Source organism: Lonchura striata, chromosome 3 (assembly GCF_050655825.1).
Source record: "Lonchura striata isolate lonStrDom1 chromosome 3, ASM5065582v1, whole genome shotgun sequence".
NCBI lineage: Eukaryota > Metazoa > Chordata > Aves > Passeriformes > Estrildidae > Lonchura > Lonchura striata.
This window is the reverse complement of record NC_140705.1, coordinates 85,525,075-85,552,262: the sequence shown is the minus strand read 5'-3', so window position 1 is coordinate 85,552,262 and position 27,188 is coordinate 85,525,075. Positions and strand designations below refer to the sequence as shown.

Genomic DNA, 27,188 nt, shown 5'->3' with positions numbered 1-27,188 from the left:
AGCATATCCTCGGGGGAAGTTGGGGCGGATCGCGTGCGGGAATTGGGCGAGAAGCGAGTTTGGAGTGAGGCCCATATGCTCGAGAAGAGAACAGAATTCTTAATGACGAGTCCCAGGCGGGGCTGAGGCCCTCAGAGCTGCCTGGGGCCGCTGTCCTCTTTTGTCTCTACCCATACATTGGGCACACAGTGGTACAGCCAGGGACGGCCGGTGGCGGGGAGGCGGGGGGGGGTGCCGGTGCCGCTCGTACATGCGCAGACGGGCGCCCGACGCGGAAGTCTGTTGGAGGGAGCGGGTCCCGGGGGGCCGGAGCGGGCCGGGCCGGGCCGTCCTGTCCTGGGCTGCCGCTCCGGCTGTGCCGGGACCTGCTTCGCCCAGGGCGGGCTGTTGAATAGCTTTTACTTGCCTTGGTCCCTGCCAGCGCGGTGTGCCGGAGCCGGATCGGCTGTGCGCGCTCTGGAGCTCTCCCCGGAGACTGGGCGGCTCCGGGGGGCTCCGGTGCGGTGCAGGGTGAGGACAGGGACTTGTTCCCTTTGGGCTCCGCTTGGACGGAGGTCTAGAGAGCCCCGAGGACGACGTTTGGCCTTCTGTTTGCTTTCTTATCCCATAGATGTTCGTCCTCGGTTCCCTCAGCCCGAAATAAAGCCGTGTACGTGTTTGACGTACTCGGGGCTCTGCTCGCCTGTGGTAAACACCGCTAGCTGTGTGAGGACACGGAGCTGTGGGCTGCCTGCGCTGGGCCCGTTCTCTGGGACCTGCAAGAGGTAAGCTATAGCAGGGAGGGAAGAGCACGGTCATTTCTGGCTGCCGCCCTTTGACGGACAGGAAAGGAGAGGGGACCAGCACCTCAGCTTGAGGGGCTGAGTGATAGGGATTGTAGGATTGTACTTCTGGTACTTGTTTAGCCAGTAGCATTGAGTTAGTTACAGCCTTGCACTCTCTGTACCTTGGTTTTGTCTGTGAAATGGAGACAGTGCTGACCACCCCTGCAACCCCCCTCCCCCCCACCCCCGCCATAAATTTCAGATCTGAGTGGGAAATGTGTGGAAAAATACTGGTGGGACATTAATGAAGAATTTTGATCTATTCCTGACTGCTGTTGCCTGTCTTATACTTTGATTTTTGTAATCAAGCTTATTAAACTTTGAAAATAATAAACATTCTTAATAAAGTTCAGAGTATGTGAATCTTTGCGAACAACTAATTAATTCTGACAACAATATTATGGCTTTGGTATTAGGCTTCCTAAAGCATCTTCTATCAAATTAATTCATGACAGAAAAAAAACCCCAATAACAAAGCACATACACACACACGCTCAAAACTTTTTAATAAAAAGTTGGCACTTAAGTGGAATCATGTAAACAAGACTTCTTGTGAAAAGTCTGGTTCGTGACAGTTTACTAATGGGGATTTTTTCAAACCATTCTGGTCTGGGGTTGCCTGACTGCCAACTGATGAAACTCTCTGCCCTCTCTGAAGTGTCTGTGGCTGCAGACCACCCTGTGTACTGAACAGCACCCAGGCCTGTCCTTGGACAAAGCTCTCTGAGGATAAAGCTGACCTGCTGAGGCAACCAAGAAAAGCAAGTACGTGCAAAAAAAAAAAAAAAAAGTAGCCTTGGCCTTGTTAACTCAGCCCTTTAAGCCATTAAATCAGCTGGAAACTGAAATGGTCTCTCTTGAGCTGGTTGTCTGCACTACTACCAGAGGCTGTAAACTCCCCTCAGATAAGGAGTGGCTTCTTAAAGATGATCTAATAGGCTTTATGTCAATAATTGCTATTAAGGTAAGCTCATACTGAGTTTCAACTATTACAGATGTTGTGCAGAACCAGTCTCTCTGCTCGGTACTTCTGCATCACTTCAAATAAATTTTGGCTTTCATCACCTGAAGGGAGCCTAGAAAAAAGATGGAGTCTATTTACATGGGCATGTAGGGACAAGGACAAGGGGCAATGGGTTTAAACTGACAGGGAGTAGATTTAAATTAGATAGTAGGAAAAAAATATTTAACTGTGAGAGTGGTGTGGTACTAGAGCAACTTGCCTGGAAAAACTGTGGATGCTCCATCCCTGAGAGTGTTCGAGGCCAGCTTGGATGGGGCTCTGAGCAGCTTGGTCTAGTGGAATGTGTCCCTGCCTGTGGCAGGGGGGTTGGAATTAGATGATCTCACTTTAAATCCATTCCAACCCAGGCCATTCTATAATTTTGTAAAGTGATGTTGGGATTATGTCAAAATTGCAGTTTTCCAAGTAGTTCAGATATTTAAAAACCCTGCAAAGGTGTGGTACTTCACTCCAAAGTTAAACACAAGAAAAGCATGAATTGAGGGACTACACAAAACAAACACTTATTAAGCATGCTGACAGTAAAGATACACAAACAGCTAACTCTGGCTGCCACTAATGCCCCTCGGAAGAATAATCTCAGGGACACACACATGATAGCCTTCGGGATTATAGCGCAGTTGAATACTGTGGGATCCAGAAGAGGGGGAATATGTGCTTTGATTTCATGCCTTGTAATAATGTATTTGGCCTTTTTTATTTTTAATATGATGTTTGCAACAATGGTTTTATATATTTGTGATATTTCCTACTTTGTCTAGAGAACAGAAAGTTACTAATGTATCAGTTCAGCATTGTTTCCTGAAAATTCAGTATGTACCTGCTTTTCTAAACTCTTTAATGTTTTGATTTGTGTCATGTGTCTGCTAATCACATCCAGCCATTTGCAACCACCAGAAAGTGTTTTTGTGTTGAAATGTGGCAGCAAGGGGAAGTACAGCTGAGCGAGCATATGCTTCTTTAGAGGCTGGCAAGGAGAAAATTGGTTCAGCTGATCTAAAATTAATGCTGTCATGAACAGGGCATTGCAACCTCCATTCAGATCTAACCTCCAACTGATCTCCTCTTGAGCCAGGCCTCTGGCCCCTGAAGAGTTTTAGTAGTGACATTTTCTCTGGCTTTTTTGATCCAGAGTCCAGGCCCTGGATGCTTTCTCAATAATGTACAAACATCCACAGACAAATGGATGAACAGCACTTAAGAAATGCATAGAGGGATAGGTAGCATATTACTTGGTTCCAGGGCTGGGAATGCAGGAAGTTATCAAATGGTCCAGATACAGCACAGCATGTTTCAGCCTTTGGAAGCAAATATGCGTTGTAAACATGCATTAGGTGGGGGAAGAAACCTCCTGAGTGATGGGAAGGTAATTTGGAGAAGAGTGATGCCTGGAATAGTGAGCAACAGTTTAAGTACATAACAAGAGAAACAGCTCGTACAATTTTAGTTCTGTGTATCTGAATGTATGAAAGAGATAGGGAAGGTGGTAATCCTTTTTAATAAGTGACCTTGCAGCTATTCTCCAGGCATATTTTTGCAGACAATTCAGAGAATACAGAGAAAAGCAGCCAAAATACAGGCTGCAGATACTGAAATACTTGAAAAGTCTAATGTTTACTCTCTGGCCATTTGGGGAGAGATTATAACTGTACATTCTTACTTAAAATTGTCACCAAAAATAGAAGGTATTTGCTAGCCAGACACACAGAATTTAGTAAAAAATAGAAACAGATGTCTCTAAGGAGATAAATGCTTAGGACATATGCAGAACATGTTCTCACGGTAAAGTCTGATTTTAACCTCTCGCTGAGGTTCATTTTTAGCTTATTCTCAGCAGGACCCCATTGCAGGATTAGATGAGGTAATAGACCTCACAGAATCAGGAGGGACAACTCCACCAAATTTAGAACCATCAATTAAATACCATTGTTTCTCAAGAGCTCCCTTTCTTTTTCTCACTATGCTAGAAAAGGCTGTACTGGTATATAATCAGAACATTTGGGGGTGGTTTATTTTACTATAAGCATGATTGCCTGACTGAAATACATGTGCACAACCATAAAGTGGAGCAGGTGGAGAATGTCACAAGTATTGTACATCTTCCTTCTCATCTTGAGATTTAAATTACTGTGTAATGATAAAAGTGACTCGTGATGCCAGTCTGTTTGAGAGACTCTTGAACTGATTGAAATAATCACTACTTTTTAATTCCTCTTGAGTAGGCAGATATTCTTAGTGAACTTTTTTCTCCAAGATCATTCTTGTTAAAACTTTTACTGAGGCTGCGAAATACAATGAGCATGTGGGAAAGGGCAGTTGAGAGGACATGTCTGAGCTCTAGCCATAACAAACAATAAAAGTGAACAATTATGATGATTCACTAGAGCCCAGGGCACAAACTGAAGGCATTGAATAACCATGAAGGCATTAACCTGCAGCAAGTCAGCAACATAGATCTGACCCTGGAAAAGTGACTGATCTGTGCCAAAGGCTGGCTGAATTGGGACCAAGGCTGCCAGGCTTGCAAGTGGCCTGCTCTTTGCTGCATAGCTCGCCTTATTTTATCAATTTGAAACACATACCTTGGGTTTTATATGTACCTGGCCTGGCAGGGTGTGATCCAGCTGAATGCCTCAGCATTTGCTTATTCATTTACTTTAAGTTAGGTGTCAGTGCAAGCTGTCTGAAGAGAGGAGTGCCCGCACCTTAGCCTCTGGTTTGGCCTCAATGAATCCAACTCGATTTTCTTTGCTGCTTGAAGGAAGTCTTCAGATTAAAGAAAGCAAGCTGAGCTCATCTTGACTCTCAACATCGCTTGTGTTGACAAAGAAAAAGAAAAAAAATTACCAGCCATGAATTAACAATTTATGAGTCATGCAGATTAGAAGGTTTTTGTAGCTGTGTCTTTTTAAAACATAAGACATAAGCTTGAAAACAACAGGACAAGTTTAAATAGTTACAACACAGAATTTGGAGTTGGGACTTTGACATTCTTCTGGTTATTTTAAGTCTCTCTGTGCCTCAGTTTCATTTTCTCAAATGGAAACAATAATCTCATACGCACTCTGCTAAAGGAGTCTTTATTGGATGGTGTTTTTAGAAATGAAAAACTGCTGCTGTTGCTATTACTATGACTAAGAGAGTGCCATTTCTTTGCAATTAATGGCTGGATGGAAGGTCCAAGGTTAAAGAGAAAATTCTTAACCAGTTGAAATTTGCATTATTATGACTAACCCAGAGACAATTAATAATACTTCTGGTTTTTTCACACATGTATTTCTTCCCCTTCCTACCCCTTATGTAATCTAGGGCACTTGGAAAAAAGCACAGATGGAAAAATTGGAGTGCAATTAAACAAACATTCTAGCCTAGTCTAAAAATGCCAGATAATATATTTCAAATAAAAAAATCAGAATATTAGACATGATTCAGTAGGAGTGAGGATGCCTAGAAAACAAAACTGAGTAGTGACCTCACATAGTATGGTGGCAGCAACTAATACTGAAATCTCTCATGCAAAAATAAACCTGCAGATGTTAAAAGATGTGTAGATGTGGTATTTGGTACATGGCTTAGCAGCAGTGCTGAGTTAATGGTTGAACACTATGATCTTAAAGGTCTTTCCCAACCTAAATGATGCAATGGTTCTATATCTGTATAAATGACATTTTCATTATTATTAGAAACCATGAGACTTATGAATCTGTAATGATGCTGAATTTGTGCTAGGCATTTCCTGGTGCTGGATGGCAGACTAAGCAAAGACCATTCTTACCCTTTGAATGTTCGTTTTAACAAATGATCTTCATTCAGTACTTCTTAAAGGGAAAAAAAAAAAAAAAAAAAAAAAAAGGTAAGCATTGTGACAGCAATTTTACCAGGAGGAAAGCAGCTTTGGAAAGTGAAACAAGCTGCCTCAGGTCACACAAAAAGGCACCTGCAGATCTAGTAATAGCATTCACATTGCTCAACTCCCAATATAGCAACCAATGCAAAGACTGTGCCATCTTGCAGAACTCATGCCTTGAGTGCTTCTATAAGCACCTCCAGGACCTGCTTCCTCTGTCACAGCATCCAGGTTTGCTTAACAGTGGTATCTCAAATCATCTTTGCTGTAGCTACTTGGTTTATAAATTGCAGGGATAAAAATTAATAAAGCACTATACATGTCCTTCCATTTGAAAAAGCAGCTTAGGTCAAAAGAATATGGTTAAATGGAATGGTAGAATATTGATAATATTTTTCTATTTCTTCTGTTTATTTACCTATCTTCAGGATTTTCATTATGCCTTGTGAAAAGGGAGCTTGTCTGCACCTATATCTTCTGGGTCCTACTGCAACACAGATAAAGAAGCATTATAAAACTCTCATCTTGTATAAATATGAACAAGTTCACCTTCATTAGATTGGAAGGTGTCTGCCCCTGGTAATCTGTTTGAATATAAGTTATTTCTGCTCTTTCCTCCACTGCTCTGAAGATGTCAGCCCTAGGGACGTGGCAACTGAACATATTTCTTGGCACCTCAATAGGTGTATTAATTCTCTGACTTCTGACCTGGTGTTTCTGAACATGGCTGAGGTGAGCAGTAATTCCCCCATAAACACTCCAGTGTCAGGGAGGTTTAATTGCTTGGCATCATGAGAAAGTATTTGGTAGTTCAATGACAAAAGGTCTTAGAGAATGTGAAATGAGAGCTGACAATTCTCCCTTGCTGCTTCTGCATGCTCTCTTCCATAATGTATCCAGCATTTAGCTTTTTCAGGGCTCTGGCACCAATGTTAGCAGAGTAAACCCTGATCCTGCCATTTATGGTATCCATGTGATGACAGCAAGATCAGAAGTTAGAAGTCATAAGTGCCACTCGGGTATTTTGTAAACAGCAGCAGTACGAATTTCTTTTACAGCAAGTAAAAAAAAATACATTGCAACTGGAAATTAAGAGCATACAGCAGCTGTTTCAAATTTGTTTGATGTTGTTATAAAACAAGTTTAGTGTTAACAGTTGTACCCATGGCACAGTTTCCCCTGCTGTGTGCATACTGACAGCTTTCCTTTATGCCATATAACTGAGCTACCACATTTGTGCTCAGCTCCCTTGCTGTTCCTCTGAGATGCATTTCTCCAGCTGTGGGCTGGAAATGACTAGGCAGACTCCTGGACTTGCAGGAACTCTGTACAGCCAGCCACAGCTATCACGCCATACAGCAGCATCTGCTGGGCTGACCAGTGCTTGTGGTCTCAAACCTTCTGCCTATCCTGATAAATGTGTCACCTTCTGACTCTAGGTGGGGAGTCAGAGAGCCCCAGAGAGCCCCATGTTTTCACATTATGCCTGTCACACCAAAGTGATGGCAAGATAGAGGCAGGAAAAGTTGGAGGAGGTGGTGGCCCTGACCAGCTTAGTGCTCCCCAGGCCAGAACAGCAGCCACAGGCCTTGAACAGATACTGAGGAGGAGGTGAATTGGTGAGGGGTTGCTGGAGAATCCTGTCCTGCCTCTTGCAGTAACGTACCTGGGGCAGCGTGCTCTACTCTCCTCTCCCTGGGCTGAAAACACTGAGATCTGAAGGAGTCTTTTACCTGGAGAGCAGAACTGCTACTCCAGTTTGGAGGACCTGGAGTATTTGCCAGAGAGTGAGGAAATGGTGCTCATTGAAGGTAAGGAGAATGCTAAGGCTTTTAATTTTCAGAATCTGGAAGTGAAGCAGTAGTTAGGGAGATGCTTCTGACAAGATACCAGCCATAGTGACAAACCTTGGCCCAGCTGCAAGAGAAAGATATTAATCTGCACAACAACATTGTAGTTGGGACAGAAAGTGGAGTGCAGACTGGATGAGAGACAGGCTGCAGCACCTGAACTTCATGACCACAAGCTCCATTGGGAGCAGCTGGGAAACTCCAGCTGCTGATCCTTACTTTGCTGTTGCCAGCTCTGTTGATTTGTACCAGCAGAGGAATGGTCTGCATGGTGTGAGGCCACTGCTGGGTGGAGTCAGGGAGATGCTATCTCCCCATAGTACAAGGAGCAGCCATCCCTTTCCTACCCGGAGCAGCAGGCATGGCAAGCCTTGTCCCAGAGTCTTTGGGACTCTCCATCTCAGATTTCATAGCTTGTAACACACCAAGTACATTGGTGACCCCAGAGTCACACAGCTGCTGTGAGATGGAGGATTTCTTAAGAGCACGTGGGAGGGAAAGGGATTCTAAGTGTTTGTGTGTGGGTGAGGGAGGTAGAGGTCTCAGAGTGGGGAGAGGAGATAGAAATGGGCTCATCACAGCTTCTTCACTTTCTGATGGTCAGCTTACTGTTCCAGCGACTCAAACGCATCTTGGACGTCAGCAGTGAGTCTGGCCTGTATGGGCTCCAAATGTGTGGACTGTAGGATAAACTGAGGGTGTGAGTGGAGTAAGAGTCTGACTAGAAGACCAGTGCAAATGCCTGCACTCAGTTGTGGAGCTGAATACTGGCACAGGAATGAAACACTGGGTGATCCTGTATGTCAAAACTATGCATGCAGGAGAGAAAGAATAAATCACTGTCAGGGTTTGCATATCAGTTTCTGGAAGATTATTGAATTTAAAGACAACTTTTCAACAGAAGAACAGCTAACAGGGTACATCTTGCAGGTTGCTGACAGGAAGAGGTGGAACATGGGACAGGTCAATGGTTAACAAGCTGAAAATAGTTGAGGGAAATACCACAGGCAGAAACCATAGAAAGGAGTAACAGGAGGATAGGAAAGAGAAAGTTATCAGCGAGGTCTTAGCAAGCAGTACAAAAACTGAGAGACATCTGAGCAGGAATCCTCCAGCCTTTACTGTCACAATTAACCTCCTGAAGCTTGTCTGTGTTGCTGGGACTGTCAGTTGTGTTACCTGCTGAGTTTATTAATTTCTTTATTAACCCCCCCAGCAGTGGTTAACATGAGAGGTTTAAGAGGACCAAGGGAAAAGCTGTCAGAGTGGCTTTGTCTGTAATGACTTATATTTCTGAAAAAATGTGACAGTTCAACACCTCAAAATGGGATCTGGGACAAACTGCTTTGCTTTCCAATTCTGTTATCCATGGTCAAGGCTGGATTAAGACTGTGTCAGCCCAGGCCTAATCATTTCACTAAGGAAGAAAGCTTTCTGCTGTCCTGGTCAAAGAAAATCTTGAAAAACCCTATTCAGGAATTTCTACTATCTTTTGAAGGCAATTTATAGACAACAGCTCTGAGGTGTGAGTTGCCTGTGCTGATTAGTGAAGTACTGTTGTTACCGACTTTGATTACCAAGTAAGCTCATTCACTTCTGGGATCAGAAGGTGTCCGGTCCTTCAAGAGCATGATTTGGTGTAGGTGTTGATAGCCATTACTACTCTCAGAGTGCCTCTCTGCATTTCTGGGATGGGCCCATCACCTCCCTACTTGCAGAAGGCCACACACCGCGACTCTCTCACTTCTACCCCAGCACTTTCCGGGCAATGCTGATTTCCTGCAGTGGGCGCGATTAGCTTCTCTCACACTCGGGGCCGTTCACCTGCCCCTTGGTGGCACTGGGTAAAAGGGCTCCAGCAACCAGGCAAGGGAGGCTGTACTGCTGAAACTGAAAGCTGAGTATCTCTTTTTAAAGAAAAGTAGACTGCATTGCTCTCAGAAGGTCCCAGAAGTTAAATGCTGAACTCTTAAGTACCTGGGAGCCAGTGGTTTTTATATTCTGAGCTGCTGCTAGTATACACATCTGGTGCACTGAAGGCATCGGCATGCTGCTAGCAAAACCCACTGGAAGCAGCTCATCTTTACTGCAACACTGTGCATCTGCATAACATCTGTGAGATCAGGAGACTTCTCCAGTATGATTTCAGCACCTGTTGACTGATCATCACATGAATGAATAGGGAGAGCTAAGCTAGCTGGCAGCTGTTGGACATCCATCATGCTTGTGAATATCAGAGCTTGTAGCAAGTCTGCCCTCTGTAAAAAAAAAAAAAGGCACCCAGTCAGGAATAAGGAATAAAGAGGGTGAACATCCAGCTAGTGTTGTAGTGTTTAAACCAAGAACCAGAAGATGTTAACCAGGTTAAGATTTTAACCAGATTAAAAATTATTTATTCTCCAGCTTTCTGCATTATTTCCAAATAGCAGGCTGTGAGCAATAACCTTTGGAGACTAGTATCCTGTCAACGTTTTCATTCAGTATAGCCCTGGGACCTGTAAGGGCCTGTGTGGGACAATGGACAATGTTGCATCACTGGTATCAGCACATCTGGTTAACAGCACAATGACCTGCTCAACAGAAATGAACTCATGTAGACCATGGTTCTCCATTTCTGTCTTATGCTGAAAAATGCATCAGTTGCTTTATACATAGCTACAGATCCAGCTCTGCTGCTGCATTTATTCTGAGCCCATTCCCCAGGAGATCTTTAAAACACAATTATCTCCAGCTCCGCTTAATCACACAATCTGTCCCAAGGTCTAATTTTGTTTTCTTGGTCCCCCTGATGCCAAGGGCTCTCACAAGGACTGTGCTTTCTCTGCTTTGATCCTGTATCAACACTTGTCAGTGTGCCTTGTCAGTCACCTTGCTCTGGGATAGCTTAATGGCAGCTCTTGCTGTTGTGGTACACTGCCTTGTAAAACAGATAGTGAGGTGGTCTAATTGTGTTTAATCTGCCCCAAAGCAGGACATGCATCTTCCCAAGCCTTTATTTTGCCTCTTCCCATGTCTGATTTCATCTGTGTCATGATATTCATGCAGGTGTCAGTGTGCTTACCCAAACCACATTGTTTCTCCTTCTCTCACAAGTGAGCACACAGCCCAGCAAATAGTCCATTCAGGTTGTGTCCTTTTAAGCTGTTGAAGAGATCTAAGCAGTTAAGCAATGCAGAATGTTGTGATATTTTGAGTTTTATCTTTGCTACAAACAAGCAGATGGCTTCTAGTAAGTTGGAGGAAAAGGAGAGGCAATAGAGAGACTGGAAAATACAGGCTTTGTAGATGTGATGGCATTGAAGGACTACTAAAATTAAACTCTGCTGTCTAGGTTTCAACTCTGTCCAGTTTGGGTTCAGTTTACACTGAAACCTGGGCTCTAATTTATACCCCTGTAAAAGGTCTACGTCTAGTTTTCTCTTTTTCTGGAGGTTGAAGTAAAATGCATGAGGACAGCAGCCATAGGTAAAGCAGTATAAAAATGGATGAGAGACAAATTACAAGTAGTTAGCTGTAGCTTAATCCATAATTATTTACTGCAGAATCTCTTACACCCATGTTAGTCTCCTGCATTCTATTTCTGGTGACAGGCTGCTAGACATTGGTTAAGCAGGTGGTTTGCTGATGACTCCCACATTATATATTGGTCTGTTCTGGCTCCCTGTTCCTGGCTGGTAACTTTATCAAGGCAGAACTGCCTATGTAGTTTATGTTGTGACAGTGCCCAGAAGTACTGGGCTCCTTAATGAAAAATATAAAATCCTCTACAGGTACAAAATCACTAAAAGCCCCAGGCTAAAGTACCCATTTATTAAACTTGCTTTTCCCTCTCTTGTTGTCCCATGCCATGCCAACCCTGGACAAAACCTAGCAAAAAGCTGTGATCATTCATTCTCCTTCCTGCAAGGTGCTAAAGCTGCTTCTCAGTCCCCCAACAAACTTGCTGCCTGGGGATGCAGTGTCTCAGGAAGGGCCACCTTATTAGACATTGTCACCCCTATATAATACGCCTGAGTATTCTTTGCCCCCTTTGCTGTCTGATCTTTGCTCCAAGACCCAGACCAATCTCCTTCTTTATCAGTACCAGCACCTTGATGACTATGCTTCTTGATGACTATTTGCCCCAGCTTTGGATATGAAAGGTAGCATACACTTTCTTTGCTTATACTGCCTCTTTCCCAGCTCAGGCAGGCTAATGCATGAACCAAGGGGAGCTTGACTGTGCCTCATGTTTTATGCTGTATCTTTGTGGGGCATAGACATCTCTTCATAATTTTCTCATCCAAATCCACTAATACTTCATAGTTTGGATCTGTTTAATCCAAAGATGTACCTTCTTCATTGGATAGCACTGACAGTACTCCCATATTTTCATAAAGTGACAGAACTGGGCCTTTGATATTTGTTATCTGACTTACCCAGATGTATTGTTGTCCTGACAGAAAAAAAAAAAAAAAAAAAAAAAAAAAAAAAAAAAAAAAAGTAGGACAGCCCAAGGGCACCAAGTTAGCATTTTGGTTTCCACAATCAAATGCTCTACCCATATGTGTAAAGATGTGATGCTGCAAATTTGTGGATTAGGTGAAAGGTGTGAATTGGTTCCTAGCTAGACATACTAGACATAGCTCAATCAGAGATATTTCCCTCTTCACACCTTCAATAAACATTCAGAAAAAGATTGTAAATGAACTTCATAGGAGGCAGAAAATGTGAATGACCTTGGGGAAGGATGGAGCTCCCATATGGGATGATAAGAATAGTTTGAATCCCCAAACTATTTTTTTTTTCATTGAGTTTTGTTATAAACTTTATCTTTGAGAGAAGAGCTCTTTCTGCCTTTTTTTTGTGCATACTTTTTGCCCAGTCATACCATTTCCTTCCAGTAGCTGATTTTACATGTCACCTTTTGCCTGGCAGCAGAATGTCTGAGAATGATTTGAAAATCACAGAGGACAATATTACAGCAGAGAAATAAAAATGCCTTATTCCAAGCTCAGTTCTGCATAATATCAGTAAGATGCAGTTACTTATGCTGTCTGAGTCAAAAACATTTATTGCCGTTATAAAAAAAAATATTTCAAGAGTTTCAAATGGGAGCTTGTAGCTTGATGCACTGATTGGTGCTCACAGATTTATTAGACATGTGATAAGTAACTTGAAAATAAGAAAATATCTGTAATCAATTGAAGATGCATTTAACTTTGGAAGCTATGGAACCAAAAATAAGTATATATTAGATGTAACACTAAGTAAGCATGTGCCCTGTTTCCTGCTGGAAAGTGTGACCTGTCTTGAACTTTGTAGTCACCTTTCAGAAGCAGTTTCCATGAGCTCATGCAGACAGCTAGGAAATAAGCTTCCTATTCTCTTGAAATGAGGTAAAATCTTTTACCAGGATCTGTTTAAATGTGTTTATAAATGTTCTAAACATTTCAGCATCTCCTTGTATTCTTTCTTCAGGTGGTCTACAAATTGTTCCTGACATGTTTATTTTATTCCTGGAGGACTGGTCTGCTCAGAAAACACAAGCTCTGGGTCTTCTCCTGCTTTCTTGTCTTTCAAAGCATGAGATCCTACTGATGAAAGAAAATTACACCTCCTTTATACCAGTTAAAAGCTTCCATTTTTAATGCTATCTTAGCCTTAATAACACCTATACATCCATTCTTAGGATTAGGACCAAAGTGAAAGAGAACTAATTCATGGAACACATTGGTCTCTTGGAGTTTCCTGAAGCTTTATTTACTAAGTGATAGATGGGGAATCTGAGAACCTGAGTTCCTGAGTATCTGCTATTGGTACTACTATGAATTAATTGCCACAGATCACTTGATCTTTATGTGTCTTGATTTGCAATACCTTTAATGCTTTTGCTGTCGGGGAGATGTAACCTCTTGAAAGTTGTAGAATGCTTTGAGACCATTGCATAGATGGTACTGCATGAAAGCTCAAAATAACATACAGCAAATCTGACTTCAGACTTCTTGTTGCTTTTCTGGATGACTGATTTTAATTGCAGTGAGTTAAACAGTTGTAAATATGCATTTGCTGCACATTGAACAAAGGTTTTCATTCCTGGATTCCCATGCAGGTGTGTGGCTGTGACCTGACCAACACTCTGCTGATCCTTCCCTTGTTTATCCCTTGCAATTGATTCCAGCAGTGATGAATTCACCTCTTGAAATGAATAGCGTCAAGTTTGTCAATATTTTAAAAGCTAAACCTAATTTTGTTCTCTTGAGCCTTGCCTTTGGCTTATGAAAGCAGAAGTTTTAAACTCTATTATTTGAGAAGTCTACTGGGATGCCTTGGTGTGGCAGGTGCTATATATAAGTTTAGCACTGCATCACTATTGAAGTCCATTAAGAAAGATCTTTCTGGAGCTGTCAGCACTGTGCAGATTAAAACCAGAAAAATAAAGGCATTCAATAAATGCTGCTATAATGGTTCACATAGCTGCAGAGAGAGGAGTTATCTTTGGCTTGTGATCAGTTTACTTCTGGGTTCAATGTAAAGGTTTTTTGGCTTCCTGTATAAGCTCTGAGAAAAAAAAATCAATGTGGAGAAGCTTGGATGAGTGCCAGAAGAAATATTGTACTGAATCCAGAATATAGAAATCCTTCACAATTTCTATATTTTGCTCTATGCTGGCTCTTTATAGTCTAGCAAGAACTAAGCTTTACTATCATGACTCCAGTACCATTGCAGGGTTGTACAGGATGTGAACAAATTGTCAGATTTTATTTGGTCATTTAAAAACGTATCAACTCCCCCAGAAAGATACTGTTAAAAAGGCAAGTTTGGTAAAAGGTGAGAGGGAGAAGCATCAAACACCTGGAAAAGGATTGGAAACAAAGCATAGAGAATAAGCATTCTGTTTCAAAGTTGGTGAAGATTGGCAGCAAGGCACCTCTTTATCCCTGCCATGGCAACTATTTAACTGTTTGGAGCAATGGCAGAGGCATCCTGCAAGAACAGGTGCAAGAACAGTGCCTCTGAAAGTGGTGGTGGAAAGCACCCAGGTACTTGCAGGGTTTTCCAGAAACTGTAATGCCTCAGGAAAGGAACTGTGAGAGTGCAGTGCATTCTCCTGCTCAAGGCATAATGGGGTGCTCAAATTTGCAGATAATGCCAGTTTACTCAGAGTATTGGCCTAATCAGCCTGCAATCATGGTAATGCCTTCAATTGGATCAATGGCACAATCATTTTCCCCTGCTCTGGTTTCTGTTTGGTAAAGACACTGAATAAGGCTCTCAGATACAAGAGGCAGAAATTGCAAAGCAAACTGAATGTGATGTTTGACTGGGGAACATCTGGAAACACTGGAAGTTGTACATCAGAGAGGAGGTCCCTGACTGGGATGTGAAAAATGTGAGCATTAGAAAGAAGGAGAAATAGTATTCATGCTCCCAGAATACAAGGACAAGGGAACGGTCAATAGAAATATAAGGCAGCAAATATAAAACTGTTACAAGGAAATACATTTTATACAGTGCCTAATTAGCTCATTCCCATAAGATAACGTTGTCATGGTTTGACACGGGAAAAGAATTTTCTTGGAAGGAGGAGGTCAGTCCATTCAGAGGTCAGGTTTGGATACTGACACTTGGGGTGACCAATTGAAGGTGGACACGCCTCAGAGAACACAGAGGGTTTAAAAGCAGAATTCCCAGGAGAACTCGCTCTCTTTGGTTCTGGTCAGCAGAGAGTGCAAACCTCCCCTGCCCGGCCATGAGCCGGGTGCGGGAGGGGAAAAGCCATGTGGCCTGCAGAGGTAGGCCAGGGGGTGAAGGATCGGGAACCGAGCTGGGCCAGTTCCTGCGGATGGAAGGGTGGAGAACGTCTGAGATGTCTTTGTTCTTCCCCCAAACTAGAGGGAAAGAGACAGAGAGCCTGCAGACACCTGGAAGTTTGCCAGCAGAGGAGAAGGAGAAGGGTGGGGGGAAATATGCCCAGTGTGGGAGACTGAAGATGGAGTCCTGGCCCGAGATTTCAGCCGTCCGGGGAGTCCGAGAATTTTAACCCTTTCCTGTGAAATGAAGGCTTTGTGAAATATTATTCCTCCTCACTTTGAAGGAAAGAGAGACAGCCTGGGACCTCAGATGTTAGGGAAAGAAGGTTGAGGGGAGATGATGGAGTGGCTTTTGGCTGGGTTTTTCTTGTTAACCATAGACAGGACCAATTTTTCCTGCAACAGAGACCGCATTTTTACGGGGATGCAATGGTGAGCCAAAAGACCTGCTTCAGCAACTATCAGTACAAGAATAGAGTGAACAGAGAAAAGCTGAGGAGGGTGTGATGATGCCCTCTGTCCTCAGAGAAGAAGAAGATCTCTGTTCTTGGACCCTCGGCCCCAGGGGAAATGGGGGGGACTGTAGTCCCAAAATGAGACACTGGACTGTTGTTCCTGTTGGTCCTTGGCAAAGCATCCTTAAAGGGGCCCTATGAGCAGTCTCTGTCCATGCACAGTGGTGAGAGTACTGTGACATGGAGAGGAGAGTGTCACACTGGCCTGGTGTGTTTGGGCGGTGCCATGTGTGACATGGAAACACAAGAGGTGGCAGCTGTGTTTCCTGGGGGTCTATGGTGCAAGGGAGACTCCTCTCTCCCCTGATGGGCTCAGTATTGATTATGTGGAAGGGTGAAGACTGGATTAAGGGTCCAAATGTGTCTCGCTGTGGTTTGTTGGAGTTGGGTGGTGGGAAGAGGAATGTTTTGAAAGGTTTTCATTTTGAATTTTGTGTGTGTTTTTTTCCTTTCTTTTTCCTTTTATAGTAGTAGTGGTAGCTTAATAAAGTTTTTTTTTTCCTTTGTTATTAAGCTTAGGCCTGTTTTGCTCTGTTCTTGATTGCATTTCACAGCATTCAATTGATACGTTGCATTTTCATGGGGGCACTGGCATTGTGCCAGTGTCAAACCATGACAAACATTAAGCCTAAGAGATTAGTAGGATTTAAATAAAGGGATTAGATATTTATATGGATAATGTAATTGGGGATGTTCTTATTAAATAGAATATATTTTTTCTTTTGTTATGGAAGCCCTCTTGCTTCAGGGCCTAGGCTAGTTGCTAACTGATAAGAATTAAAAAGAAACTTCCCCTTTTGGCAAGTGATTCCCTACTTGTCTTCTGCTAGGTTCCTTGTACTTAATCTGAATTGTTTCTACAGGCCCTATCACAGCAGGATTATTAAACTATATGGTTCATTTGTTTGGTATAGCATGGCAATTCTGTTCCTTCATAATCAAATGTCTCACTGAAGGATCACAAAAATCTCAGTGGTCTGAAACAAAATTTCCTTTTTCTTCTGCTAACTCCATAAAAGGATTGACCTTGAGTGCCCACCTATTAGACACCACCAAATCAGCACCAACAAATTTCACTCACCTGTCCTAACAGAAATATCTTCCAGCTTTCACTCAGGACTTACACAAGTTCAGTTACAGAGATGGCAGGACTTCAAAGATCCTTCAACCTTAACCGAGCAGGTTATCAAGCACTGGAACAGGCTGCCCAAGGAAGTGATGGAGTCATCATCCCTAAACTTATTTGAAAGAGGTGTAGATGTGGCACTTAAGGATATGCTTTAGTGTTGGACTTCACAGTGCTGGGTTAATGGCTGGACTTGATGTATGATCTTGAAGGTATTTTCCAACTTGAAAAATTCTATGATTCTGTGTCCTCCCACAGATGTGAATGGGAGTGTCCCATCAAAGCTGTCAGAATTTGGAACAAAACCCAATGATAATCAGAAGGAAAAATTGATTCAAAACTCTTCCTTTCACTTCCAGGCAAGATAAGAAAGTTGCTGCTAGTAGTCTAGTCTGCCCATTAAAAAACATCAGATAGCCTTACCTAACCTGGCTAAAATCCAATTGTCTTACATTTTGTTTACTGAAACATCCTTCTCTTTGGTCTTGTCAAGTATATTTTCAGTCTGTGCACATCCCTGAAAAATACTGCTATAAAGATCATCCTCCTAATTCATCAGTTGGATTCGCATTCTTTCACATTCAAAGAATTACACATTCTTTGCTCCTTTCTACTACATTCCTCTTCTTTACTCCATCAGACACAAGTTATTTGTCTTTTCTGTCAAGCCCCCTCCCACCCTGCCAAAGAGCTCTCCTTTGCTATGACAATGTTGTCTCCTTCTCATCATTCTGTCAGTTTCTATTTCTCACTTGTTAATATTTTTATAGAAACAACTTCTGGGCCTTTTTTTTTCTTGCTGGAAGAATCTTGGTAAAAAGCAGCAGAATACCCTCATTATCTTTCCAAATCTCTGTTGAAAACACTCCTTTACTGTGTTGCCTATGAAAAGCTTGCCAGCAATGTGGCTGCTCTCCATCACACTGACAAACAGGACCCAAACCAAACAACCCACTGCCCTGTGTGCCCAGATGCACCTGCTGCCCTTTACATACACCTGAAAGGTAGAAATGGCCTATTTGGTTCTGCAAAGTGCCTTCACAACAGCTTCCCCGTCATTGACTGGGAATTCTGAGGGTCACTACAGAACAAACATTGACCTTCCTCATGCCTTTTCCATCACTTGAAGAGTTTAACAGAGTGCTGATGCTTTTGTGCCAGTGAAACACCCAAGTTAGGAACTCCTTTCTGCAGGAGCTGTATGTGTGTGGTCATCATGCTCTCTGGCCAAGGTCTCTTCTGAAGGCACATGCAATTAAAAGTGGGCTCCAGAGAAGAAGTGTTCAGCTTAGCCCTATGTTTGGCATTGTTGCTTTTCCCTCATTGGATAACAACTCCTGCAAAACCTCCAGTTCAAGAGGTTGTCTTTTGTGTACTAAATGCTGCCATTACTTAAAAAGCACTCTTGCTGAATATGCCTAAAGTCACTCCTGCAGGACAGTTTCAATCAAATTGTGTTCAATTTATTCCAGTTGAATAACTCTGAAATGTAAATAAAATTAAATTAATGGTGTTGTATTTTGTATTGTGTTACAAATGCAATAAACTTGAAGTAATGCTGACTGTAAAATCAGATGAAAACTACAGAGTAAAAATCAACTCCTAGAAAACAGTGCAAAATTTGATATCTGGCTTGCAAGAGCAATCAGGGTACATGTAATCTAGAAGGTATTTTTAATTATATTTGTTCATACTGTTTCTCTGCTTCATTCTAATAAAAGACAATAAATACTCCCCTATAGGGGTTCTGTTTGGTTTGACAAACATGCAGACAACCCTGTGTCTGTTCCTAGCTGACTGTTTTGGGACTTGCAGAGATATTGTTAGTTATAATTATCTTACATTTGTAGGACACCTTTAATACTAAAGCACATTATAAAATAGAAATGAGGTCCAAAGTGCTTACACAGCACTGTCAAAATATGTATATTTTCTTCCACTTATTTGGTAACACTCCAGATTTGGTCCTAGAAATTGTAAGTATTGATATATACATAGCAGAATATCTTATCTGTTGAATACCTCCCCAGAAAATTTACTCCCCAGAAGGTTTAGGATTCCTGTCAGATATTTGGATAACTCCTGGTGCAAACATTACTGAGAATCACTGGGGAAAACCCAGCTTTCACCAAGAGTGCTTCAAAATATGTTGTAGGTATACAAAGCAGGCACAGCTTCAGGATGTGATGTCTTATCTAAAGCATTAGAGACAGGAAAATACGTGGAGTGCAGTAGGGTAACTGGGAATAGCTAGTTGAAAAGCCAGGGAAATCTCAGGAAAACAGGAAGCTGGACAAGACAAACGCAGATCTGAACCAATGTGGTTAATCAAACGTTCTCCCCTTATTCGAGATAAGATGGCAGTTTATATAAGCTTCTACATAGTTTACAGTTACAAAGTCACTCTGATTGGCACATTAACATTGTTTACCTTTTCCTTAAGATGGCTAAACTTTTCACACTGCAGCTCTACTCTAATTCATGCTTGGATAGCTCATTACTTTGTAGTTACCTTAAACATAATTTCTATCTGTGCCACAACTGAATTCTCACTGCATCAAAGGCTTCGAGGCCCCATCAAGGCCGCTTATTGGGTAGCTCAAACCTCATTCCAAACATAAATCGTGACCTCTGTCTCTCAGAAATTCTGCAACAATTCCCTCTTTTTCTTTTTGAGCTACCCAGGCTGACTTGAAGGCCCAGTGCACCATCTTTTGCATATAATAAACTATAATAAACACAGTATAGAAACAAAACTAATCATAGTAATAAGAAAAAATACAATAGCAAAATGAACTTAATCTTTAACTCAACTAGTAAAACCTAAAGAACTGATCCAATTAGCAAACAGAGGGTCTACAGTAACAAGTTCCTTCATGTTGTCTTTCAATTGTGATAACTATTTGTTAATTGATTGAAAGTGGTCAGCCAAATTCATGCAGCACATGCCTTCAAATTTTTTGCACCCATGTCCTTGTGCTAAATGAAGGACATCAATGGCAGCTCTGTTTTGCAGAACCGCATGACAGGTACTACCTATATCTGTGGCAAGCTCAATTAACATTTTAGATGTATTATTAATTTACTTTTCTGTCCAGCAGGCCAGGATGTTCAATTGTGTGAGAGCTTGCACTGAAGCAACTCGTGGGGTGAAAAATGAGGTTAGTATTACAGAAATGCACCCCACTTCATATTTCTCATGTTCTTGATTGTCCTGTTTAACATGAAAGGAACAAACTTAATTATAAATACAAACTACATTTATGATAAACTTAATATTACGCTTATAATTATCTAATTGATTGTCCCTCTTTTTTTTTTGCCATTGAAAAACAATGGCAAAATGAACAGAAAAATGCCAGGCATTACTAAAACTCATTAAAACTTAGTAAATAATTCTATAACATAATTAAAAACACACTTATGAAAAAACCCAAAGTCCACGACCTTCTGTGGGTGAAACACAAATCTTTGCACAATCCACTTTTGCTGTGCATCCTCTGATCCATTTGTGGAGACATCAGCGCTCTCTTGAAATTGATAAGTCCAGCATTCTTCATTGAAATCCATCTAGATTCTGCACCTGCTAAAACACAAACAAACCCAACACCCCCCACAGGGACTGGAGGGTCCTCTCTCAATTCTGTTCCCTAAAATTTGTATGAAGAAATGGAAATATCAACATCTTTGTTATAAACATGAAAAAAACATCAAGAACAAAACAATGCATATAGTAAAGAAACTAACAACAAATAAAAATCAATCAGATAACACACAACATTACATATAAAATCACAGTTACCAAGTGCTACACTATCAAATTGTCATCCCAGAATCTGCAGCAGCTGATAAATCTTAAAACAACAGAGATTTGGATAAAACATGTCTGGATCATGTCTCTCCAAAACTCCCTTGGAGGCTCAGCTGCCCTATATGGTCAAATTGTCAAGCCAAAAGGATTTGAATACTTTTTGGTGCAGAAAACACCTGGGTCGATCACACCATCCACGTAGAGCCAGAGCTTGGCCAGAGCTCGAACTCTAATTGGAGGATATATTTTATCACATTAGAAAACAAAAGTCCTAGAAATAACAGTTATAAGTAAAAACCTTATTATTAAAAATTTATCGAACTATCAAATATTTGAACCTGTCTAGAATTTCTTTCAAGACAAAAATTCTTCAAATACAACAAACCCTTTCTTCAGAAAGCTGAAAATTTTGATGTCTGAAATCTTGAACCAAAATTTGAACAATGGGTTTTTAAAGGAAGATGAAATGCAGCTGCATAAAAGATTGGATAAAGAAATCACATGAGTAGTTAAAAAATCAAAAACACAGGATCCTGAAAAAAACACATCTTGCAATCAATCACCTAAAGAGACAGTAAAACATATGAAAACTGAATGTAAGTACTAAAACAACACCTCAATACCTTAATACCTTAATAATAATTCATATCACAAAAATCAGACAACTCACATTATATGATCAACCTATCAACAAGAAATGTTTAAAATAGTTTAAGACAATCCTTTCAAAGCATTCATATAACATTAGTAACAATCACTACTTATCATTACCTACAAAAACTTAACAACAATCACTATTTATCGCATCATTTATAAAACTTAGAAATCATCATTACTTATATTATTATCTATAAAAACCCAAAGACAGAGATTACAAACTCAATACCAACATTCCATCTGACTGACATTTTCTCAACTATTTGTTTTCAGAGACATTTTGGTAATTAAATCATTACTAACATTTCTATCTTTATACAGTGATTTTCATCCATATCATGTTTGAAATAACATTGATTCATATAATGTTCATCCTTCTTGGTATCTTGGAAAACACTCGGTACTGCTATAATTTTTCATTAAGTCTTCTGACCCTTGTAAGGAATTGGAAAAATGCTGTTGAACTTTTTGCTGTAGTGTCGCGATCCCGCCACCGGTGGCGCTGCTGCTCTCGGCGTTGTCGCTGCCATGGCAACCAGGACGTGCCGCCATCTCCGCCGCCATGGCTGGGTGCTGCGGGGGCCACCCCCGGCTGGGTTTCCAGGGAGATGAGGGGGCGGCGCCGCCTCGCTCCCGTCCTTGTTGTGTCACCTTGTGGATGGGAGAAGAGACACCCCCGCCACGGCCGCGCCCCGCCTGCTCCGACTCCAGCGCGGCTGAGCCCCCAGGAACGCCCCTCTCCCCCCTTGCGCTGTTGCTCGGCAGCAAGGAGCCTTCCGTCTCTCGGCTGATGTCCGCTCCGCCCCGGGCTCGCCTCGGGCTCGGTGCTGGCCGGCCCCGCTCCGCCCGGCCCCGCGCCCGCCGCTCCTGCGCTCCGCCCGGGCGGCTGGCCGGTGCTCGCCGCCGCAGCCCGCTGCCTTAGTTCTGCCAGCCCGTTTCGCAAGGGACTTTCTGTAAATTTCTTTGTCTTTTGCCCACCGAGTCAATTGCTTGCATAAGATCGGACTCTTATCTTTTTCCCTCTCTCAGAGAGGATATGTGAAAGCAACAGCGGTGCTCTTCCTCGGACGCTCTCTATTCGTCCCCTTTTTTTCCCTTTGCGGCTTACCTCCAGCCTCCGCGGGTTGCTGCGCTCGCTTTTCTTCGGCAAGGCAGCATCCCGCTCCAGCTCCCGGCCCCGGCCACGTCCACACCCGCCGTTCGGGTTCCTCGTGAACGCCGGGGTCTTCACTGCTCCAGCGGACTCTCGCAAACAAACAATGATGCGAAAAGTGTTTTTCCTCCCGTCAGGAATGGCCCGATTCGGAGTTTGGAGTCTTCTGCTCCGTTCCACCTGATCCTCGTTCACACAAAGTGAATTTGGGATCCCAGTCCCGTCGCCATAAGGCGATTTGGACCTCAATTTTCGTCACGCGACTCAAACTCGGCTCCCCGTTACTATATAAGAGTAATTTGGGAGCTTTTTCGGAGCATCCTGAGTCCCTGGTTGGGCACCACTAAAAGCCAGGGAAATCTCAGGAAAAGGGGAAGCCGGACAAGACAAACGCAGATCTGAACCAATGTGGTTAATCAAACGTTCTCCCTTTATTCGAGATAAGATGGTAGTTTATATAAGCTTCTACATAGTTTACAGTTACAAAGACACTCTGATTGGCACATTAACATTGTTTACCTTTTCCTTAAGATGGCTAAACTTTTCACACTGCAGCTCTACTCTAATTCATGCTTGGATAGCTCATTACTTTGTAGTTACCTTAACATAATTTCTATCTGTGCCACAACTGAATTCTCACTGCATCAAAGGCTTTGAGGCCCCATCAAGGCCGCTTATTGGGTAGCTCAAACCTCATTCCAAACATAAATCATGACCTCTGTCTCTCAGAAATTCTGCAACATGGTTGAATGGCCCTGTTGGAACTCAAGCCCTGGCTCAGGGGAGCCCAGGTATTTTGAATGCTGCAATCTCTTCAGCCACAAGCTGCTCTGCTTTGAGCTGCCAGGGAGTAGTTTGGAACCCATCCAGCCTCTCACATACCCTTCTGCTTATCTTACAGGAGCATCAAGGCTTTGTGGTGCACAGACAGAGGATTCCACAGACTCAGGGAAAGGGTGCAAATCTATCAGGGGCAGCAGAGGTGAAAGGAAAGGGAAAGTAGGACTCAGCTGACAGATACCCACTGCCATCCCATCACAAAGTATACAAACTGCACTGGGGAGGGCTGATTTAGCCCCTCAGAGCCATGCCTTTTTTCCACCCTTGTTGGTTCTTTTACAAAGGCTTTAAAGCACAGTGCAGTAAAGTTGTTGCCACAGTAAACAAAGCTCCAAACCTCGGAAGATCTCAGGTCTTTACCGGGTCTGGCCATACCCACCTCTATGAATGAAGCAAATTCTCTTTGGTCAGGTAAACCCTATCAGGTTACAGAGGCAGAGTGAGGTTCTCAGTGGACAAGAAACTCTTCTGGCCTGCTAACAACACATAGATATTACGGACATCTGGTTTCCAAGACATTTGTGACATCAAAATGCATGGACAGTCTCGTCTCAAAGTCTGACAGATTGTCTATGAATCCTTGTGTTTAAAGTGATACAGAAAATACTAAATCAGTGTCAGTGCTGATAGACTCAAAAACCTGATGCCTTAATATTCTCTGACTTTAAAAGCTTGCCTAGAAATCTTTCCAAGTTCATTTGGACTGAAGTAAAATTCATGAAGCTGCAGTCATACTGTTATGTCTATTTAATTTCTGCTTCATACATTCCTTTCATAACTACCGAGCAGTTATGTGGCCCCAGGAAAAGAGAGCAAAGTCAGCTCTACTGTAATGGGAAGAATCTTGGTGGAAGGCACTGAAACTATGCTAAGGCAATATTCAGTCCAAAGGGTACCAACCCAGTGCTGAATTAAGGTATTCTTAATGTATCATCCAAGAACTATGGAGGTCTTTCAGTAATATTTTATTTCTAATTAAACAAATGAGCAGTCAGTGGTTTAAATAAATTCTAAAGAGGAAGAAGCTCTAACATTCCCTCTGATCCTCCTTTCTTTTGTGGCTGTCTCATATGTGCAGCTCACGTGCTTGCCTCAGTTATTCACAGCCACATGACAAATGCTACCTAATGGCCAGATTATTCTATTTGTGCTTTTGTACTACCCTCTCCTTGCAAACCTGAAACACTTTGAATTCACACAGTGAACTACAGCAAGTCAATGTTCACTTTTGATACACTGGATTTATTTAAAAAGTGGCTTGTGCAAAAATCTTTGGATGAGATACAGTGCATTAAATTTTGTGTGGACATAGCTATACTTTGAACTTTTCTACCTGGCCTCTTGCTGATATCCCACATGATATTTCTTCATGCTGGGGTTGTTTCATCTGCTTACCTGTAGGTTCTCACTGGATCAAGGGCCAAACTAATGGGATTCAGCTACTGGTGCATGTACCCAAAAGTAGCCTGTGAATACATGATCAAAATCTCATGCACTATTTCCCACCTCCCAGTCTCCTTTCCCAGAAAACGAGGAGTCATCCAGGATTCATAGGTCATCACACACCCAGAAAAAGCAGGCCGATCAGACATGCTGTGAGTGACCTGGAGATATAGGAGTATATACTAAAGTGATGGAGACGGATGTACTTAGGCTATAGCTCATTGCAACAAGGATAGAATAAAACTGGCAAAAATGGGAGAGAAAATTCTGAGTCTGTAAACAAGATTTCTGTCAGTATTTCATGTACCAACTTCTTCCCCAAGGCGTTGTGTCTGATATTTTGTGCAGAAGTTTGTGTGCTGTGACCTGTGCTGGTGGAAGACAGGAGTCTTGTCCTAACTTAGTCAGGGCTACAAGAATGTAAAATTTGTGCAAACCTAAGACCTTTCCCCTGTGGAAAAATAAAAACCAAAACAAAACCCCTGAACAGACCCAGATGACAATGATCCTTAAATACAGCATAAAGTTGCTGTATAGCTACAGTAAAAGAGTGCTCAAGATGGTGGTGGTAGACTTCACGTTTAAGTGTATCTTGGGGTTATAGAGGGAGGGATGAGAGAAGGCACACAAATGTGTTCTGTGAGCCCTGCAATTAATGTCATTTTAGGCCAAAATAATTAGGCAGTTTCTTCAGCCTGTTTGGGTTGTGGATTCTACATCTGCTGAATGCAGCATCCATGCCAAGGAAGTTTTGTTTGGTGATGATCATTCCTCTAAAATTTGCACAGTAATTGCACACTGTCACTTACCTACCATCTCCATTCTCCCAGCCTTTTCCATTTTCATACTTTCCAGGCCAATCACTGTTGTACATGCCTGCACCCCAATCAAACTAATGACAGTGCAGTACTTTCAGATGAATAAATACTTAATAGGGGCATCCAGGTTTACTACAGCTAGGGAGAGCTTGGGCAATAAACAACACACTTTGCTGTTTCATAGGCACTGTCAGCTTTCACCTCCCATGGCATTTTATGAGGCATATTTCCCAAAACAAGATGTGTGGAAAATGAAGGAGATTAAATACCCCTGGGCTGGTTACTATCAAAATAACACTCTTGGCATCATCAGAGTTCAGGTCTAGTAAGGTTATTGCAGGACTCGATGTTGTGCTTTGAATGTTGTCTCCTAGTGGAATGAGGGAGAACAGCAAACAAGGCAGTGCTGCACCTTCTCACCAAGAGTGTAAGACAAAGCAGGTCCACAAGGGTTTTGGTGAAGTGACAACCTGTGAGACGACTCTGGTTACACAAAGTGATCGCATCCCCCTTGTCTGTTTCCAAATAGCACCCTTCTCTGCCCTTCAGGGCCTTATTTAATAAAAAACTTTTGAAATTGAAATACTGTGATTGCAATACTCGTTTTGCTTTTTCCAATACCAGAATACAGAATATCATGTGTGTTTTGAAAAGCAACCGTTTAAAAGACAACAGTCACTCTGGAGTAGTACATTTACACATTTTTGCCTGTGTACCTTAGAATACAAAAAACCAGGGCAAAAAGTACCAGATGGAAATTGCAGGTTTTCATGAATTTAGTTTTTTATTTCTTCCATTATTCTAGCAGTGGTTGTTGGTATTAAGTCTGTATGAGTATTATGTCTGTTTCATTTTGATACATCATGGAGCAAGCTGTAAATGTAAGTGCAGAAATAGGGATGTAGTTTAGTGGTGAATTTGGCAGTGTTAGGTTAACAGCTAGGTCCTTGAAGATGTTTTCCAAGTCAGAAATGCTATGATTCTATGATTCATGGCAGGATGAACTTATCTAGCATAAGAACAATGTGCCTTGACACACAGGCAGGGTTGACTTAATTCTGTCTTAATTCAGCTCCTTAATGCAGGGATTTCTCCTGCCTAACCTCCCAATGCCTCTCATCCCCACCACCTTTCCAACTTTTTAGGTTTCCTCAGCAAAATGGAAGCAGTGTGGGAAACATTTTATTGTTGCTACATCTTCCCCTGCATGGGAAAAGAGACTTGTGAATGGCATTCCAAAATCCTCATTTTGGAAATGCTGTCATGGCTGTAATCAAGATCCCAGCTGTCACAGTAATGGCTTAATCCGTTTGTCAGACTGTCCTGCTGCCACATCACAGTCTCCAAGAAAGGGGAGATCATCAATTGCAGAGTACCAAATTGACCTCCTAAGGAAGAAAGAAAATAGAAGAGATCAAGTGTTTCACATCATCTTGATGGTATTGTGGAGGATGAACAAAAGAAAAAAATGAGGAGGAGAAAAAGGG

At 42.2% G+C, this 27,188-nt stretch overlaps 1 pseudogene across 1 annotated transcript; it reads left to right on the top strand.

Moving 5' to 3' along the window:
- The first annotated feature begins 12 nt into the window (after positions 1–12).
- Positions 13–26,838, top strand: LOC110481696 (uncharacterized; annotated as a pseudogene). The gene is made up of 3 exons (XR_013339688.2): positions 13–510; positions 611–1,589; positions 13,006–26,838. The product of XR_013339688.2 is annotated as an uncharacterized LOC110481696 (transcript).
- The last annotated feature ends 350 nt before the right edge of the window (positions 26,839–27,188 follow it).